The sequence below is a fragment of the Monodon monoceros genome, unplaced genomic scaffold (genome assembly GCF_005190385.1).
Source record: "Monodon monoceros isolate NGI ecotype Baffin Bay Population unplaced genomic scaffold, NGI_Narwhal_1 Super_Scaffold_1, whole genome shotgun sequence".
Taxonomy (NCBI): Eukaryota; Metazoa; Chordata; class Mammalia; order Artiodactyla; family Monodontidae; genus Monodon; species Monodon monoceros.
Window position 1 is genome coordinate 1,463,723 of NW_021703765.1, and position 14,689 is coordinate 1,478,411.

The window sequence follows — 14,689 nt, forward strand, 5'->3', positions numbered from 1 at the left end:
GGCACTGAAAAACTGAGATCTGATCACAGGACCATAGAACACGCCCCTCCCCCTCACCTCAGCAACACATGACAAAAGGCCTATTTACAGCAATTCCTTTTACCAAGTTCATCATGTCCTGCACTCAAGGATAAATTACAAGTCATACTAAATGGCAAACCCAAAATTCAGAGAGTCAGAGAAAACATCAGTATCAGACATAGCAGGGATAGTGGGGGTTTTCACACTGGGAATTTAAAACAACTAAGATTAGTGTGGTCAGGGCTCTAACAGATAAAGTAGACAGGAAGCAGAAACAAGACAGGCAAGGTCAGCACAGAGATGGAAAGAAAGAAAGAAAGAACCAAAAAGAAATGCTGGTAACGAAAGAGAAGAATGCCTTCCACGGGATTATTAGCAGACTGGACACACCTGAGGAAAGAATGCCTGACCTTGAGGATATGTCAACAGAATCCTTGAAAACCAAAAAGCAAAAAGAACAAGGACTGAAAAAAAACAGAGCAGAACATCCGGGGACTGAGGGATGACTGCTTCTCTCAGAAGGAGAAGACAGAGAGGAAGGAGCAGGAGGAACATTGGAAATGATAATGACTGAGAATTGTCCCAAAGTTAGGCAGACCCCAGACCCCAGACCCAGGGAGCTGCGGAAGTCCAAGCAGTGTCCATGTCCAAACACCACACTGAGGAATCTCATTCTCAAACTACAGAAAATCAAAGATTAAGGAAAAAAAAGTCACCTATAGGTAAACAAATGTAAGAATTACATCCAGCTTCTTTTCAGAAATCATGCAAGCAAGAAAAGAGTGGAGTGAAATATTTAAAGTATTTAGGAAAAAAAAAAAACCAACCTAGAATTCTGTACCCTGAGAAATTGTCTTTCAAAAGTAAAGGAGAGGCTTCCCTGGTGGCGCAGTGGTTGAGAGTCTGCCTGCCGATGCAGGGGACACGGGTTCGTGTCCCGGTCCGGGAAGATCCCACATGCCGCGGAGTGGCTGGGCCCGTGAGCCATGGCCGCTGAGCCTGCGCGTCCAGAGCCAGTGCTCCGCAACGGGAGAGGCCACAGCAGTGAGAGGCCCACGTACCGCAAAAAAAAAAAAACCAAAAAAACAAACAAAAGAAAAAAAAAGTAAAGGAGAAATAAGTCTTTCTCAGACAAACAAGGATTGAGGGAATTTGTTGCCAGTAGCCCTTCCTTGCAAAAAATGTTAAAAGAAGTTTTTTGAAGAGGAAGAAAATAACATGGGTCAGAAACTCGGATCTCCATAAAGAAGGGAAGAGCACTGAAAAAGGAATAAATGCAGGTAAAATAAAAACTTATGTTTTTCTTATTCCTAATTGATCTAACACATAACAGTCTGTTCAAAACAATAATACCAACAATGAATACAATTTATGCATGCCTCTGTCTGTCTTGTGACTTTGTTAAATTAACATTTGTTAGATAGGGTGTCAGAGGGTGAGCCCACAAGGGGATTGAAATAGAGAGGTTTATCACTCACAGGTCCTAGAGGAGGTTCATGGCGCACCTCGAGGGGCCACATAGGGAGGGCAAGGCAGGGTTCAGGAAGATGGTGCAGCAGGACCTAGGGCACACACCCTCATTAGGGTCCAAGGGTGGGATGATTTGGCGCTGGGACAACTGGACATCCACCTGCAAAATGAGGAAACTAGACATAGACCTTACACCCTCCACAAAAATTAGCTGAAAATGGATCATAGACTTAAATGTAAAATGCAAAACTATGAAACTCCAAGAGCAACTTTAGATGACCTTGGATATAACAATGATTTTTTAGATAAAACACCAAAGGCTTGATCCATGACAGAAATAATTGGTAAGCTGGAGTTCATTAAAATTAAACATGTCTGCTCTGAGAAATACACTGTCAAGAGAATGAGAAGACAAGCCAAAGAGTGGGAGAGAAGCTTTGCAAAATGTATATCTGGTAAAGGACTGTTTTCTGAAACATACAAACTACTCTTAAAACTCAACAATAAGAAAACAATCTGTTTAAAAAAATGGGCCAAAGACTTGAACAGACATGTCACCAAAGAAGAGACGCAAATGACGGTCAAGTATGTGAAAAGATGCTCTGCATCACATGCTATCAGAGAAATGCAAATAAAAACAACAATGAGACAACACTACACACATATTAAGATGCCCCAAATCCAGAATTCCAACACCACCAAACACTGGCAAGGATGTGGAGCAACAGGACTCTCCTTCGTTGCTGGTGGGATGAAAAATAGTGCAGACACTTTGGAGGGCAGCCTGGCAGTTCCCTACAGAACTAAACATACTGTTACCATATGATTCAGCAATGGTGCTCCTTCATTTACACCCAAATAATCTGAAAGCTTATGTCCACACAAAAACCTCTGCGTGGATGCTTAGAGCAGCTTTGTTCATAACTGCCAAAACGTGGCAGCAACCAAGATGCCCTTCAGCGGGTGAATGGATAACTAAACTGTGGTCCCTCCAGATAATGGGATATTATTTAGTGTTGAATAGAGAGGAGTTTTGAAGCCATGGAATGACATGGAGGAACCTCGAATGTATATTTTACTAAGTGAAAAAAACAAATCTAAAAATGGTGTATATTGTCTGATTCCAACAATGTGACAGTCTGGAAAAGGCAAAACTATGGAGAAAGTAAAAAGATCAGTGGTTGGGGGGAAGAGGAGGGATAAACAGGTGAAGCGCAGGGCATTTTTAAGGCAGTGAAGATACTCTGTATGACGTCATAACGGTGGTACACGTCATTATGAATTTGTTCAAACTTACAGAATGTACGACACCAAGAGCGAACCCTAATGTCAACTATGGACTTGGGTGATTATGATGTGGCAATGTAGGTTCATCAGTTGTAACAAATGGACCACGGAAGTGAGAGGGGCTGAAAATGGAGGTGTCTGTGCATGTGTGGGTTGAGGGGTATGTGGAAATATCTGTCTCTCTCCCTCAGTTTTGAGCACCCAAAATGGATGCTCCCTCCTCCTTGGCCTGCAGGCCACCTCCGGGCCAGGGCTGTCGTGTAAGAAGTTTCGTGGGAACAGCTACACTGACTTGTACACGTGTGGCCTGGTGCTTCCTCATACCAAGGACCCAGCTGAGGGACCATGACGTGCTCCCACCCTTGCCTACCACGCTGGATTTCTGCCCCACAGTGTCCTCTGCAGGGGAATCTCCAGACGATGCTAATTGACTGTGAAGGTTCCTGGACCCATCTGTACCCCCGGTGCCAGCGTTGCTGGGCAGGACTAAGGGTCTGCACTGTCAAGAATCCCCCTGTGATCTCAGTGCTTTTTCTAGTGCAGCACTTGAGACTCTGGAGAGAAACAAACAGAGCAGCTGGTGCTTTGGTCTCTGGGTATCACGAAAATCCTCCAGCTGTGAAAGTCTTGTGAACACTGGATAAATATTTCTTAATATCTTTAGTGCAACATTGAGCTAGTAAAATGCTAAAGGCAACTCTTCATGGGATGAAACTGCTAACAAAGTTCAAATGCAGAGAGAGCCCCGCTCTGAAGTCAGAGGCTGCCCGAGGGCTGTCCTAGGGGATGTGGACAGCCCTAAGGCTGGTGCAGGTTTGGAACGGGAGAACCCAAAGGAAAGGGTGAACTGTTTTAAAAAGTGCATTGACTAGGGCTACCAGACTTAGTAGTAAAGTACAGGATACCCAGTAGAATGTGAATTTCAGATAAATGAATTAATTTTTAGTGTAAGGATGTCCTATGAAATATGTGTATTAAAATTTATTCGTTGTTTGGCTGAAATTCGAATTTAAAAGGGCATTCTGAATTTTATCTGGCAACTCTATAGCTGACTCATAGCACATGATAATAAAGAAAATTGTCTGTCTTAGCTTTACATAAAGACAACCAAAACTATTCCTGAAAATTCACCACCTCAAGCTGTCCTTCAGGCAGGAAGGGTCCCAAAAGCACCAAGAAAAAAATTCCTTACAAGTGGTCTTGTACTTCAACTTGTAGAATCAAACACAAATCTTTCCTGAAGGAAAAATCCTTAATGTTAGGCTTCAAAAAAATTCAACAGAAAACGTGTAAGAAACATGAGCTCACCATTTTCAAAAATCACAGAATTAAACAAAAATCAGCAGCAACAACAACTAGAGAATGAGACTAGGATTTTCTACACTTTGAAATTTTTGTGTAGACATTTAAAAATATATGCACGATTAATATATTTTAAAACATTAATGGAAGTACAAAATTAGAAGACTGACACTACCCAACTTCAAGTTATTCTAAGGCGACAGTAAACATGACCGTGAAATTGAAAGAACAGAGCAATAGATCAATGGAACAGTGGAGAGCCCAGAAATAGAGCCACATACATGTAACCAGCTGATCTTTGACAAAGGAGCAAAGGTAACACCAAGCAACAAATACCGTCTTTTCAACCAGTGGCGCTGGAACAACTGGACATCCATGTGCAAAACAACTGAGTTAGACACAGGTCTTACACCCTGCACAAAACTATTTCCAAGTGGATCATAGACCTAAATACAAGATGAAACTATAAAACTCCTAGAAGATGACATAGAAAATACAGATGACCTTGGGTTTGCCAATGACATTTTAGACACAATACCAAAGGCATGATTCATAATAAAATAAAATGATAATAAGTTCACATAATTAAAGTTAAAAACGTATGCTTTGTGAGAGACGTTATTAAAGAATAAAAGGATAAGCCACATGCTGGGAGAAAATCTTTGCAGAACACATTTATGATAAAGGACTGGTATCCAAAGTATATAAAGAACCCTTGAAATACAACAATAAGAAAACAATCTGATTTAAAAGACATGTCACCAAGGAAGAAAGAGAGAAGACAAGTAAGCATATGGAAAGATGCTCCACATCACAGGTCATCAGGGAAATGTCAATTAACACAACAATGAAATAACACTGCACATCCATGAGAATGGCCAAAATCCAGAGCAATGACCACACCAAATGCTGGGGAGGCTGCAGAGCAGCAGGAACTCTCGTCGCTGTTGGTGGGAACACAAAATGGTGCAGCCACTTCGGAAGGCAGTGTGGTGGTTTCTTACAAAACGAAACATACTCTTTCCATAAGATCTAGCAAGTACACTTAGTATTTTCTTAAAGGAGTTGAAAACTTATGTCCACACAAAAACCTGCACACAGGTGTTTATAGCAGTTTTATTCCTAATTACCAAAATGTGGAAAGTACCAAGATGCCCTTCAATAGGTAAATGTAAAAATAAATAAATAACCAGGAGTCCATCCAGATAATGGAATATTATTCAGTGCTAAAAAGAAATGAGCTGTCAAGTCATGAAAAGACAGGGAGGAACCTTAGATGTATATTACTAAGTAAAAGGAAGCCAGTCTTAAAATGAGATTTCAACTATACGAGGTTCTGGAAAAGGCAAAATTATGGAGACAGTAAATGATCAGGGGTTGCCAGGGGCGGGGGCGAGGGAGGAATAAGTAAGTGGAATGCAGGGAATTTTTGGGGGGAGTGAAACCATTTTTTATGATATTATAATAGTGGATACATATCATTATAAATTTGTTATTATAAATGGGTCCATTTTTAATTTGTTGTACACTGAATGTACGACACCAAGAGGGAAACCTAATGGATGTTAGTTAATAACGATGTATCAATATTGACTTATCAATTGACAGAACCACACTACCAAGGGATGCAAATAATGGGGAAACCATGTGTGTATCTGGGGCCAAGGAAGACGGTACACGCTAACCCTCTGTAGTTCCTGCTCGAATGTTCCTGCATATCTAAAACTGCTTCACAAAATAAAGTCTATAATTTTAAAAAATTACCGAGGGTAATGTCAAAGGGTATGACAAAGAAATAAGAGAATAACCAAAACAACAGATAGATTGGAAAAAACAATACAAATTTACATTTGAAATTATGTAATATTTGGAGTTAAAAACTCCATGAATGAATTGAACGGCATATTAGTTCAAGTCTGAGAAGCACTAGCTCGCAGAGCCATCTCACAAGTCCGTCTCAGGAATCTCCTGGGGATTATCGTTTCCTTTGACTTCCTGATTCTCACTGACGAGTACTCGGACCCTATCAAGCGAGACGGGCACTTGTCAGAAACTGATACCATGTCGATGATTTTGTCCAGAAGTGGCAGTGATTTCTGTCCAGGACAGAAGGTGACTCCGAAGGTGAAGTCTGCGCCTCCCTATAAGGTGAGGACCAGTTTTGTATGGAATTTGACCCTCTGTCACGTGTCTGACTTTATACCCAACTGACTATATCAGTTCTTGTATCTTCCTTTGAACAAGCTCCACATCGTGGTGGTTCCCTCATGAAAGATTTACTACATCTTTGACAAATGCTCACTGTATATATCAATATCTATAAAAAATGCTTTTAACTTTTTGAAAAGTGCACTTTGTCACGGGAGAGAGGTAACATCACAAAGCAGTGAGTAGAATGAACTATTTAATAATTGGCGTTGGAAAATTGGTTATCCATGGGGAGAGATGAAATTTTATCCCAGCCCACCCCATCCACAAACTCTGACAAATCCTAGTGTATTATACTAATTTTCTCTCAAGAAAAATCAGTATAACTTTACAACCTTAAGGTGGTGGAAAATTTATTAAACTAGTCACAGCAGACAAACCTCACAAGAAAAAAAAGAGAAAACCAAACAAGAAATTCAACTATATTAAATTAAGAACTCCTGTGTCTCAAAATACACACCAAAACAGTGAAAAGACAAGCCATAAATTGGGAGTACAGATTTGCAACACATTTAACTAACAAAGGATTAATCATCAAAATATGTTTATAAAAAACTTCTCCAAATCAGTAATAAAAAGACAAACAACCTAATAGGTTCACAGCAGAGAAAAAAAACTATGGCGAATAAACACACGAACAGATGCTCAACCTCATTAGGATTCTGAGAAATGCAAATTAAAACAATAATGAGATGCCATTTGCACCCACCAGATTGGCGAAAGTTAAGAAGTCTGACAATACTACTTGTTGGGGAGGGTGGCTCTTGGGGACTCTGGCTCTGCTAGCGAGGCTGTGGCTTTGACACGACCACTTTGAAAGCAATTTTGATATTATCCAGCCGATTCCATGACCCTGCAACCCCATTTCTGGCCACTGATCCTAGAATACTTGCACAGGTGTCCAGCCAATGAGAACAGGAAGATGCAGAATCACTGCTCACTTGTAACAAGCCAGGAGAAATGCGGACATTGACCCACAGAAGCAGAGATTCAGAAACTGGGGGATTTTCATACAAGGAACATCGCCCAGTGGTGACCATACATCTCCACCGCATGGCCCAACCTGCGTCCCTGGATCTGGATAACTGTAGCTGAATTAAGACAAGGGATCATCTTGCAATAAAGGAAACATGGAGCAAGGTCACCTTCCTCAGACACTGCTGGGGCAACTTTGCCGAGTGCATTTTGGAAATCATTTAGTACCAAATTAAACTACATTTCTCCAACAAAAGTATTATTTCTTCTTACTTTTCATTTCCTGTTGATCCTTTTAATTTGATGTTTAAAGTCAATATTCAGTCCCTAGAAGAGGTTAATCATTCCCGGCTAGCTAGCACATTTTTTGAGCATCTTAACACATGCGCTGAAAGGTAAGGAAGCTCAAATGTCAAGTAAAGAAAACCCACCCGTGTGGGGTGTGGTCACTACACCACTTGTCCATATATTGAAGGGCCTTTGTGTCTGGTTCTCTATGTTTTAACTGCTATCCAGATACTGTTGATATGATGGAGGAGGCAACAGGAATAAAACACACCTCATCCTTGCATGTAAAATTTGAAAGAATGATAAGAAAAGATGATGGTGAATTTCTATCTCACAAATGATAAGATGCTTAAGATATAGTAAAACAACTCATACAGAAACTTACAAGGCAAGTTTGTATCCTTATCCTTGTTCTAGCTGGACGTTTGTTTTAATTTCTGTGTTATTTGTATTTTATACTTTCACATTCATCCAACAGTCTTTGTTCCTCCCATCTTGTCATGGTACTGACTGCCTGGAAAAGATGACTGTTATGTACATAAAAGAGAATGCTCTTTTTTACACTATATCCAAAATCCCACTTTGACTCAAAAAGATATTTGTTGAAAGGGCTCAGTTCAGGAAAAACATACTGTTCAATAAAATAGGAAGAAAAGTGGTGACTCTGAAAACCTTGCAAAACCTTTAGATGAGAATGTGAATAAGAGACTGAAATGCTTGCACATTAAATTTTCCCTTTCCTCTCCTCCATCCCTGCCCCCAAACCAGATTTAACTTGGCTTCTACTGCCTGATTTCTCTCAGTTAGGGAGACAAGACGACTTTACTGAAATAATGAAACACATGGATGGAAAATAACCCCGAAGATGGGAAAGCTGAAAATGCAAGATTGATAAAGTAATTTTAATTTGGCTCTACATATGTTAAGGTAGTTAGGGTGACTTTTGTGAAGGAGTCCAACTGTGTAAAGACAGATGTGCAGAAACTGATTAAAGACACACACACACCCCCTCCCAAGGCTGGTGCGTGCTCCTTTCACTCCAAGGCAGTGTTGTTCTGACTTCGGAGCATGCTGTGTTGCTTTAGCAAGCCAGAGCTCTGCGGATGAGGTTCCATGGAATTGCTCATTGCTCACTGGGAATGCCGCAAAGCCACCCAACATCTCTTGGTCTGTTGCACTTCTGATATGAAAAATTATGGATCTGCTCTCAGCAATCTTCTCCTTGGCTCGATAAGTACCAGGGGCAAGTGGTCAGGGCTGGAAGCAGGTAAGGGATGGAGAGGGAAGAACACCCCAGAACCCACAGAAAATCATGTAGCCCTTCGCTTCTGAAGTTCAACTCTTGTCTCTGTGCAGCTCCAGAATTTGTTTTTCCTCCTCAATCTGCCCTTTACTGTTACTCATGTTCAAAAACATCACAGATAAAATGGGGACTCCTGCTGTTGCATTGATCTTCGCCACAGTCTGGGGCCTGAGACGCTCAGACAGCGCTCAGACGGCACTCACTCTAACTAGCACGACCCTGTGCTCCCGCTGCTGTGCCCTGAGAACAGTCTGGGCCAGGGATGCAGCCCTGGGCCACCTGGTGTCCAGGGAAACTGGCTGAGGATCGATATAGCAGCAAGAGCAGTGTGGGGGGCAGTGGGGGGGCTCCTCTGAAACCTCAGGACCAAATAGAGGCGAAAACAAGACAGCCGCTCCAATCCAGGGTCTCCAATCCCATTGCAGGAAGATGTGGATTTCTCTAAACTCGTCAAGACACAAGAGTCTGTAGGCAGCATTGCCTCTTTGGAGGTTACAAGGGAAAGGAGGCTGAGAGGTTCTTAGGAGAGAAAGCATCTGTCATACTATTCATTGTACTTCTCGTGAAAGATCAGAGATTTGAGATTTTAAAGTAAACAGACCAAGGTCACGTGGCCTCTGAGCTCTCCACATGAGCCATGTGCTATATCCAGATGTCAGGTGCAATTTTTAAGGCGTGTTGGCATTCCTGGCATCGTACTGGAGGTGTGGTTTTACCTGAAACCCTACAGGGATTATTGCCAAGGTGGGGTGTCCATATCCATTCAAACCTCTTCTTCACTTTAGTTTGAGCTCATTTCTTTCTCCTTAAGAGGAGGGATTCTCTGAGCAGCACGAGGCTTGACTGAAAAGAACCTTGACGCCCCCTCAGGCAATCTCAGTATTTTGAAGATTTCAGGGCCTGAGAGGTGAAATGATTTGTCCACGGTCAGAGAGCAGAGCCACAAACTAGGAAGCCCAGTTTCTTGGTGTGGTTTCCAGGGAAATGGTCTTCCTCGTGTTTCTTTCATCTGTAAACAGAAGAGAGGCTCCGAGGAAATCCAGTGCGTGAATTAGTCACATGTACTGAGCACAGTTGTGTACAAGGCAGCAGGATTCAACAACAAATGAAGGAAAAGTCTGCCCACTTCCAAATGCCAACTGGTGCGTCTTCGAAGGACAAATCAGTTTATCATGATTTTCACCAGCCCAAGCGTTTCTGCAATCTGTATTTCTGACAAGTACGAATGTACTTACAGAGGGAATTTTGAGGGGTTAAAAAATGTCTTCATCCAATTAGTCAGAAGGTGTCAGCCTGTGTGTAGGTTGACTGCTCTGAGTTCCCTCCGGTCAGAGCAGTGCCTGCCTAGGGCTCGGGTCTGCGTCCTCCCCTCCATGCCCCACCCTCCTGTCCTGCAGCCATGCAGGCTCCTGTGTGAGTGCTCACAGCACACCTTCCCTCTATCACTCCTTGGCTCAAGCACTTGCATTGGCTCACTGCTTCCCACACCCCAATCCTCTGGACATGTATGTGTACCCACCTTGTATAAGCACCTTTCCTAAGAGTGGGATTGCTGGGATGTAGGGTGGATGTTTAACTTGAAAAATAATTACCAGACAGTTCTTGTGGTGGCTGTACTGGGTACACTCCCACCAGGAGTGCCCACTAGTTCCAGTTGCTCCACTTTGCCTTAATTTGCTAGGGCTGTCAGAACAAAGGACCACAGGCCAGGGGGCTTAAACAGCCAACATTTATTTTCTCTGGAGGCTGGAAGTCTGTGATCAACGTGTTGGCATGTCTGGTTTCTCCTGAGACCTCTCTCCTTGGCTGTGGACACCTGCTATCTTGCTGTGTCCTCCCTGGCTATCCTCTGTGTGTGCACGCATCCCTTGGGTCTCCCCGAGTGCACTAATTTCCCCTTTTTGTAAGGAAAGAAGTCAAGTTGGATTAGGGCCCACTCTACCATCCTCATCTTCACTCAGTCATTTCTTTAAAGGCCTTACATCCGAATACAGCCGCATTCTGAGGTACTGGACTTAGGGCTTCAACATGTGAATTTTATGGGACACAATTCAGCTCATAACGCAAACGTTCACGGAAATCTGTTAGAACAGGCTTTTTTCCCCCAGCCTAGTGGGTGTGAAGTGGTATCTAATTTGCATTTTCCTGATAACTATAATATTGAACATCTCCCATAAACACAGTGGACATTCTCATATCTCCTTTGATGACATGTCTTTTATTGCCTATTTTTAAAAATTGGGGTATCTTTTCCTACTTTTGATAAAATAGTTTTATATATAACCAATAAAAGTGTGTTCAATGAAATATGTTTTGCATATTTTTCTTAATCTGTGGTTTGCTTATTCATTTTCTTAATGGTGTCTTTTGATTAAAACCTAATTTTTCTTTTATGAATCATGCTTGTTTTCTTCCAAGAAATATTTGTCTACCTCAAGTGTGTGGGGTCTACCTTTCCTGTTTAGGCACATCACAAATTAATTACTGTGTATGAAGTGAGGTGATGGCTTAAGGTTATTTTTATGTGTGTCTGTTTATTTGTCCCAAAAGATTTCCTTCTCCCTTTGAATTATCTTGGCACATTGATTGAAATGTGATTGACTGTGTATCTGTGGTTCTGGCTTGTGGTTATCTGCTCTGTTGACCTTTTATCTTTGATTATTGCATAATTACACTATTTCAATTAATGTAGCTTTCTAGTTACTCTTGAAATCAGCTAGAGTGAGTCCTTTATCTTTGTCCTTCATTTGTCTTGCATATTTTATGTAATTTGTATTTGCATGTAATTTTAAAATCAGTTTATCAACTTCTTAGAAAAGTCTTCTGTGATTTTGATAAGATTGATGAAATCTATAGATTAATTTTGAGAGAACAAACGTCTTAATGTTGAGTCTTTCTATTCATGAAAATGGTACATCTCACCATTTATTAAGTCTTAAACTTCTTTTAGCAATGTTTTGTAGTTTTCAGTGTGGATTTATTCCTAGGTATTTGATTTTTAAAATTATACTGTGAACCATAATTTTAAAAGTTCAATTTCCTTTTGTTCATTGTAGTTGGTAGAAATTGTTGCACTGTCATGTTATATATGGACCTTATATCCTGAGACCTACCTAAATTCACATGCTAATTCAAATGGAGTATTTTATTTTAGTTTTTTTGAGATTTCATGTCACCTGCAAATAACAATGGTTTTACTTTTTCCTTCACAATTCTTGTAACATTTTTCTTGCCTATTTCTCTGGGTAAGACATGAAGTGTAATGTCATACAGAAGTGATAAAAGCAGATAGCCTTGCTTTCTTGATCTTTAGGGGAAAACCTGACAAAGACATTGAAATAAAGAAAAATTACAGACCAATATCTCTTAACATAGAAGCCAAAATCTTAAATCAAATAGTAGCAAATATAATGCAAAAATATATTAAAATACATTCTTTTGCCATGACCAAAAGTAGACAATTACAAGAAGGCAAGGTTTACTTTTAAACGCAACCAGCATAAATCACTACATTAAAAGAATGAAGAAGAAAACACATATGGTCATCTCATTAGATGCCCAAAATCATTTGATAAAATTCTACACCTGTTCATGATAAACTATCAGAAATCCAGGAATAGAAAAAATATTTTCTTAAAATGATAAAATATATCTATAAAACCCTATAGCTGTAATCATAGTTAGTGGTGAAATACAGAATGCCTTCATCCTAAGTTCAGGAAGGCGACCACAACATTCACCATTGCCCTTTATTTTCAACATATACTAGGTGTCCTAGCAAATGTAACAAGGAAAGAGAAAGAAAATGAAAGATATTAAAATTGGAAAAGAAGAAATAAAACCATCATATTTCCTCAAGTATCATACTTGTGTACTTGGAGAATACAAAGACACCTACAAAAACATTTAAAAATGATAAGTAAAATTTAAAAGTCTTCTGAATACAAGGTCAATATACAAAATTCAATTATATTTCCATATACGGGCAATATTGAAACAGGAAAAACATTTTAAAGTAATATTATGAATAGTATAATTGTTTAAAAAGAAAATACCTAGAATGAGTCTAACAAAAGTTACGAAAAAACATCTGCACTGGAAACTTCAAAACATTACTGAGAAAAATTAAAGAAAACTAAATAAATAGAGGATGTTTCATGTTTATGGATTTTAATATGCAGTATTTTGAAGATGTCAATATTTTACAAATTGAATTATAAGTTACATGTAATTCCAATCAATATTCCTGTACTTTTTTGTGTGAAAATTGAAAAACTAATCCTAAATGTATAGTCAAATGAGGTAACATAGAATTATTTAGGTAATATTGAAAAAGAAAAAAAATATGAGAAGTCAGTGTACCAGATAGTATAAATTAATAAAATTTATGGTGGCTGGAGCAGTATGGTGTTATCCTGCAAGAAAAAAAAAAGACCAATGAACTGAAAATAGTGTCTACAGCAGACCCACATATGTGCAGCTAACTTATTTACAACAAAGACCTCAATGCAATTCAGTGCTGACAGGATTTTTTTTCAATAATTGGTGCTTAGGCAACTGGATATTCACCAGGGAAAACAATTAACCCTGACCCTTTCCTGACACATATACCAAAAATAATTTGAGATGAATAATAGACCTAACTGTGAAAGCCAGGAAAATTTTAATAACGTAAACTACATCTAAATATAAGAACTAAAGTACAAAGGGCAAAAAAACCTACCTCATGCACGTATTAAATAATGCTTCACCCAAATTGTCTTCTATTCATTTAGGCCCTTTTAACATTATTTAACTCTAATTTATCTTTATTTTGAACTCTGTAAGAGCTATTTCATGTTTTCTTCCAAATATTAATCAATTATTCCAGTGAAGTATATTGGAAATATTTTCTACACTGTGGATTTATAACCACTCAGCCAACATTTCATAAGCACTTCTTATTTTCTAGGTAGTATATTATATGCTAAACTAAATGGTAAAGTAGATAGATGAGAGACACATACATACATACATACATAGATGATAGATAGAGACAGAGAGCTATAGATATATCCCATCCTTAAAGATGTGAATTTCTAGTGAACTCTATTGAAACCCAATAAATGGTAGGACATTAAATAGACAAGTGAAAACTCAACTGTTATGAGTGGTGATAGGGGAAAGACAAAGAGTGTTGTGATAGACATAGAAATTGCACCAACTCAAATCTTGGAATTAAAAAAAAAAACTCCCCACATAAAAGGACTTCTAAAGTGAGACTTGGCAGTTGTGGACCTGTATAGCTTATAGGTGTTCTAATCAGGAAGGCAGGACTGAGGTTGCAGGCTATAAGAGGGTGCATTATCCGTGGAGAATTTGGAACTAATAATAAAGCTGCCTTTTACTTTGTCTGCTTTTTATTATCACCATGTGCCTGCAATTCTGTACAATTCACTTCTTGCAAAAAACTGCTGTAAAATACAAAACTATAAAACTCCTAGAGATAACATAGGAGAAAACCTAGGTAATCTTGGGTATGGCGATGACTTTTTACACACAACACCAAAGGCACAATCCATGAAAGAAAGAATTGACAAGCTGGACTTCACTAATATTAAAAACTTCGGCTTTGAAAAAATCAATGTCAAGAAAATGAGAAGACAAGCCACAGACTGGCAGAAAAGCTTTGCAAAATACCTACGGGATAAAGAACCATTATCCAAAATATACAAACAACACTTAAAACTCAACAGTAAGAAAACAAACAACCTGATTAAAAAATGGGCCAAAGATCTTAACAGACACCTCACCAAAGAAGATACGCAGATGACAGATAAGCCTATGAAAAGATGC